Genomic DNA, 7048 nt, shown 5'->3' with positions numbered 1-7048 from the left:
CAAATTCGGAAACTGACCTTTGTGTTCCTGTTCAGTCCACTTGGATCCAAGGTCTAAGCTGGACATGGAACCAAATCCTTGTGTTCCTGTAGAATCCACTTGGATCCTAGGTCCAGGCTGAATACAGAACCAAATTTGGAAACTGACCATTGTGTTCCTGTAGCAGCCACTTGGATCCTAGGTCCAGGCTGAATACAGAACTAAATTTGGAAACTGACCATTGTGTTCCTGTAGAGTCCACTTGGATCCTTGGACCAAGCTGAACAGAGAAACACAATTTAGAAACTCACCCTTGTGTTCTTGTAGAGTCCACTTGGATTATAGGTCCTGGCTAAACACGAACCCTAATATCAAAACAGACTCTTGTGTGCCTGTAGAATCCACGTTCATCCTAGGCCTAAGCTGAAGACAGAACTAAAATTTAAAAATTGACCCTTGTGTTCCTGTAGAGTCCACTTGAATTCTATGTCCAGGCTGAACAGGGAACCTCATTTGGAAACTGACCCTTGTGTTCCTGTAGAGTCCACTTAAATTCTATGTCCAGGTTGAACATGGACCCTAATCTGGAAACTGACCCTTGTGTTCCTATGAAGTCCACTTGAATTCTAGGCCCAGGCTAAACACAGAACCAAATTTGGAAACTGACCTTTGTGTTACTGTACAGTCTACTTGGATCCAAGGTCTAAGCTGGACATGGAACCTAATCGGAAAACGAATCATTGTGTTCCTGTAGAATCCACTTGGATCCTAGGTCCAGGCTGAATACAAAACCAAATTTGGAAACTTACCCTTGTGTTCCTGTAGAGTCCACTTGGATCCTAGACCCAGGCTGAACAGGGGCTCCAATCTGGAAATTGACCCTTGTGTTCCTGCAGAGTCAACTTGAATTGTAGACCCAGGCTGAACAATTAACCTAATTTTGAAACTGACCCTTGCATTCATGTAGAGTCCACTTGGATCCTAGGCCTAGGCTGAACACAGAGGGCTAGATTCAAGTAGCCCGCCGTAAGTTTGTGCGGGCATAGCGTATGTTATTTACGCTACGCCGCCGCAACTTACACGGGCAAGTGCAGTATTCACAAAGCACTTGCTCCGTAAGTTGCGGCGGCGTAGCGTAAATGGGGCCGGCGTAAGCACGCCTAATTTAAATGAGTATGAGGGGGGCGTGTTTTATGTAAATGGGTGGTGACCCGACGTGATTGACGTTTTTCCCGAACGGCGCATGCGCCGTCCGTGGAATTTCCCAGTGTGCATTGCTCCAAAGTACGCTGCAAGGACGTCATTGGTTTCGTCAATTACGTCCAGCCCTATTCGCGAACGACTTGCGCAAACGACGTGAAAAAAATTCAAAATTCGACGTGGGAACGACGTCCATACTTAACATTGCGTACGCCTCATAATAGCAGGAGCAACCTTACGCCGAAAAAGCCTAACGTAAACGACGTAAAAAAATAGCGCCGGGTGTACGTAAATTTGTGAATCGGCGTATCTAGGTCATTTGCGTATTCTACGCCAAAAACGACGAAAGCGCCACCTAGCGGCCAGCGTAAATATGCACCCTAAGATACGACGGTGTAAGAGACTTACGCCAGTCGGATCTTAGGCTAATGTCGGCGTATCTTGCTTTCTGAATACAGAAAAAAGATACGACCGCGCAGCTTTGAATTTACGCGGCGTATCTATAGATACGCCGGCGTAAATCAATGCTGAATCTAGCCCAGAATCTCAATTTCTCTGCATGCCAAGATTAGGCCCTTTCTGATACTAATGCCGCGTACACACGATCGGTTAAACCGATGAGAATGGTCTGATGGACCGTTTTCATCGGTCAAAATCCGATCGTGTGTGGGAGCGCCATCGGTTATTTAACCATCGGTTAAAAAAAAGCCAACTTGTTTTAAATTTAACCGATGGATTCCTAACCGATAGCACAAAACCGATCGTTAGTAGGCACGACCATCGGTTAAAAATCCACGCATGCTCAGAATCAAGTCTACGCATGCTTGGAAGCATTGAACTTCGTTTTTTTTCAGCACGTCGTTGTGTTTTACCTCACCGCGTTCTGACACGATCGTTTTTTTAACCGATGGTGTGTAGGCGCAACGGACCATCAGTCAGCTTCATCGGTTAACCGATGAAAGCGGTCCATCGGTCCGTTCTCATCGGATGGACTGATCGTGTGTAAGCGGCATAAGGTTTCCACCCTGTAAATCTGCTTTTGAAGACCCTTGCCCTTGTGGGCAGTAGAAGTTTTGGTGTGTGAAGAACAGTTGAGATTAGACGCAGCAGAAACCAAGGTCCCATGTACAGCCTTAGCTAAGGATCCAGGGGGGGCTCCCTCAGGGACACAGCAATTGATTATCACAGGTACTTGAATGCACCACAATGTGACGATTCCTCAGCACTGTTCTTAAAGTGAATGGTTAAATCATTTTCTGCTTTTTGGGAAATTGTGTAACGAGATTGCCTTGTCATGGTTTCTCTTCTTCTCGTCACCTGTCTCGGTGTTCCTGTCCACCTTCAGCCATCACATCCTTCTGTATCCTCCATAAAAAAACTGCTGCGTGATGGGTGAAGCATCTGTGCAGAGAGACCTCAACTGGGGGACGTATCCGAAAGCCTTTGGGAACTTAACTCTCAAGGGTGGGCACAGTGAAATATCCTGTAAGTACGGGCCCTGTTTTATTTTGGATTGGTTAGTCTTAGACCCGAGATCGGGACACATCGAAAAAACTTTAGTGAGACTTATATACTGTGAACTACATGCTACCGAAACAAAGGAAGTGCCAAAACCCCATCCCGGTACCAGTCTCCAACAAGACCCGTAAAATGTACAAAATTTGACGTACTAACGGTGACCAGCGGGTGGCACCAGTGAGCTACGAAGGATATATATTATGTACATGTTCACTTATTTATTTGTATGCAGCACCTTACTCTAACACGACACCTGCCGGGAATAAAAGCAGCATTAAACGTTAGAACTGTAGAGTGATATTTACATTTTTATTTGAAATCCAGCTTGCACAACCCACCCGTGCACTACAAGGTTAACCACTTCCATACCAGGCACTTACGCACCTTCCTGCCCAAGCCAATTTTCAGCTTTCAGCGCTGTCGCACTTTGAATGCCAATTACGCGGCCATGCTGCACTGTACCCAAACATTTTTATAATTTTGTTCCCACAAATAGAGCTTTCTTTTGGTGGTATTTGATCACATCTGCGATTTTTATTTTTTGCGCAACAACTAAAAAAAGACCGAAAATTTGGGAAAAAAAAAAAAAGTTTTTATTTTTTTCTGTTAATTTTTTTGTAAATAAGTATGTTTTATTTTTTAATTACGGGCACCGATGAGGTGGCACTGATGGGCACTGATAGGCGGCACTGATGGACACTGGTAGGCGGCACTGATGGACACTGATAGGCGGCGCTGGTATGCGGCACTGATGGGCACTTATAGGCGGCACTGATGGGCACTCATAGGCGGCACTGATGGGCACATATGGGTGGCACTGATAGGTACATATGGGTGGCACTGATGGGTACATATGGGTGGCACTGATGGGTGGCACATATAGGTGGGCACTGGGCATGGATGGGCACTGAGAAGTGGCACTGATGGACACTGAGGGGTGGCACTGATGGACACTGAGGGGTGGCACTTGTTTATTTAAAAATGTTCATATCAATGCCCATGTTGCCAGTCAGTGCCCATTTGTGGGCACTGATTGGCATCTATTGTGCATATTTTTTACATGTGGATGGCCATGGGGGATGTACCTGGCCATCCACATGTTTCCTCCAATCCCTGGTGGTCCTGGCGGCTTCCCTGTGGTCTAGTGTGGGCAACCGAGGGGGGGGGGCTGCGCTGATAAACAATTAGCGTGAACCCCCCCTGTCAGGAGAGCCGCCGATCGGCTCTCCTATACTCGTATCTATCAGACGCGAGTGAGGAAGAGCCATCAACGGCTTTTCATGTTTACATCGTGATCAGCCGTGATTGGACACGGCTAATCACGTGGTAAAGAGCCTCCGCCGTAGGCTCTTTACCGAGATCGGAGATGCAGGGTGTCAGACTGACACCCCGCAACACCAATCGCCGCGCGCCGGCATGAAATCCTGCAGGACGTCAATAGTCAATTGACTGGGCGGGAAGTGGTTAAGCACTTCAGCCCCGAAGGATTTGGCTGCCCAATGACCGGGCCATTTTCTGGGATTCGGCACTGCTTCGTTTTAACTGACAATTGCGCGCTCGTGCGACGTGGCACCCAAACAAAATTGGCATCTTTTTTTTCCCTACAAATAGAGCTTTCTTTTGGTGGTATTTGATCGCCTCTGCAGTTTTTATTTTTTGCGCTATATACAAAAATAGAGCGACAATTATGAAAAAAAACAATATTTTTAACTTTTTGCCATAATAAATATCCCCAAAAAATATATAAAAAAACGAATTTTTTAGGCCGATTATATATATTCTTCTACATATTATTGGTACAAAAAAAAAAATCGCAATAAGCGTTTATTGATTGCTTTGCGCAAAAGTTATAGCGTACAGTATACACACACAATATACACACACAGTATACACACACAGAATACACATACACACACTGAAAAGGTACTGGAGAGGCGGGGCAGCTACAGTATAATCTTGGGATTTAAAAAAAAAACACAGATTTTTACATACTGTCCCTGGTTTTACCGAGACTGGCAACCCTGAAGGGGCCCTCGGGCAGTGCCCGAATGGTCAGTGCGCCCCTGAGTGCAGAGCTCATATAACACAAGGTCCTATCAGGTGAGGCTTTGAGTTCAACAAGCTTTGTAGGCTCCGGAGTTTGAGGGACGCTCAATAGAAGGAAACTCCTACCATGCATCCCTTTCTTAGAGTAATTCCATATCGAAGTGATATTTTAGTTATGGGTGGGCTGAATTGGGGCCTGGTTTCCTATATGTCACATATACTCCAACTATGAGATCTGCCGCCTCTGTTTATGTCCATCTGGAAGTTTTGGGTCTTCCAGCTCATCCTGTTATATTCTCTATAATATAAAATCCAACAGGGATGGTGGGAACCCCTCATAATGGGCACAGCAGGTGTACAGACCTGGAATCTCAGCACAGGGATGGTGGGCACCCCTCATAATGGGCACAGCAGGTCTACAGACCTGGAATCTCAGCACAGGGATGGTGGGCACCCCTCATAATGGGCACAGCAGGTCTACAGACCTGGAATCTCAGCACAGGGATGGTGGGCACCCCTCGTAATGGGCACAGCAGGTGCACAGACCTGGAATCTCAGCACAGGGTATGGTGGGCACCCCTCATAATGGGCACAGCAGGTGCACAGACCTGGAATCTCAGCACAGGGTATGGTGGGCACCCTTCATAATGGGCACAGCAGGTGTACAGACCTGGAATCTCAGCACAGGGATGGTGGGAACCTCCTATGATGGGCACAGCAGGTGTACAGACCCAGGAACTCTGCACAGGGAAGGTGGGAACCCCTCATAATGGGCACAGCGGAGGAGCACGGAAGGGGAGAGAAACACGGCGGGAATACACGGCGGGATACACGCCGGAATACACTATATATCGGTGATTGGTGCCTGTAACTTCCCCATGCACTGATCACCCCTGACAGTACAAGTATCGGGTGAAGCATCGGGAGCATTTGCCCGAGTACAAGTACTCGGGCAAATGCTTGGTATCGGTACCGATACTAGTATCGGTATCGGGACAACCCTACTTTTTATCAAGTTGTTATGATGGGTAAAGTTTGATGTCAGTTGGGACACAGCCACTCCCAATTTAACATCCATGTGGGTGCGAGTGCGTGTCGGGGGGGCATTCTGGGATACTTACGTCACGCATTTCAGAAGCCGTCGGGCGATCTCCGCCGCATCGTCAATGTGCCCAACGCATCGTTGGGGGGGGCCCCCTGATGACGTAAGAAGGAAAGATGGCGGCACAGGGCCTGGCGTGTGGCAACAGAGACAACACTGGACTCGCTAGGGGTAAGTATGGTTTCTGAGGACAACCCAGCGGACAAAAAATAGGAAAAAGAAATACACTGTGGGGTAGATTCAGGTAGCTACGCTTTCATTTACGGCGGCGCAGCGTAGTGTATTTACGCTACGCCTCCGCAACTTACAGGAGCAAGTGCAGTATTCACAAAGCACTTGCTCCGTAAGTCGCGGCGGCGTAGCGTAAATGGGGCCGGTGTAAGCGCGCGTAATTCTAATGGGGAAGGGGGCGTGTTTTTTGGTAATATATGATGACCTGACGTGATTGACGTGATTTACAAACGGCGCCGTCCGTGTACATATCCCAGTGTGCATTGCTTCCAAGTACGGCGTAACGACGTATTGGTTTCGACGTGAACGTAAATTACGTCCTGTTCTAATCGCGAACGACTTACGCAAACGACGTAAATAATTCAAATTTCGAAGCGGGAACGACGTCCATACTTAACATTGGCTGCGCCTCCTAATAGCAGGAGCAACCTTACGCAGAAAAAGCCTTTACGCAAACGACGTAAAAAACTACCGCCGGGCGCATGTACGTTTGTGAATCGGCGTATCTAGGAAATTAGCATATTCTACGCCGACAACAACGGAAGCGCCCCTAGCGGCCAAAGTTATATTGCACACAATTCTACGCCGCCGCAATCAAGTTACGTCGGTGGAGGAAGCTTATTTTTTCAGCGTAACTGCCTTTGAGAATCGGCGTAACGCTACGCGGAATTCAAATTACGGCGGCGTATCGCAAAAGGTATGTGAATCTACCCCTATATTGCCTAAAGTATTGGGACGCCTGTCTTCACACACACGTGAACTTTAATGGCACCCCAGTCTTAGTCCGTAGGGTTCAATATTGAGTTGGCCCCGCCCTTTGTAGCTATAACAGCTTCACCTCTTCTGGGAAGGCTGTCCACAAGGTTTAGGAGTGTGTCTATTGGAATGTTTGACCATTCTTCCAGAAGCTCATTTGTGAGGTCAGGCACTGATGTTGGACAAGAAGGCCTGGCTCACAGTCTCCGCTCTAAT

This window comes from Rana temporaria, chromosome 3 (genome assembly GCF_905171775.1).
Source record: "Rana temporaria chromosome 3, aRanTem1.1, whole genome shotgun sequence".
NCBI lineage: Eukaryota > Metazoa > Chordata > Amphibia > Anura > Ranidae > Rana > Rana temporaria.
Note: the sequence above shows the minus strand (reverse complement) of the source record.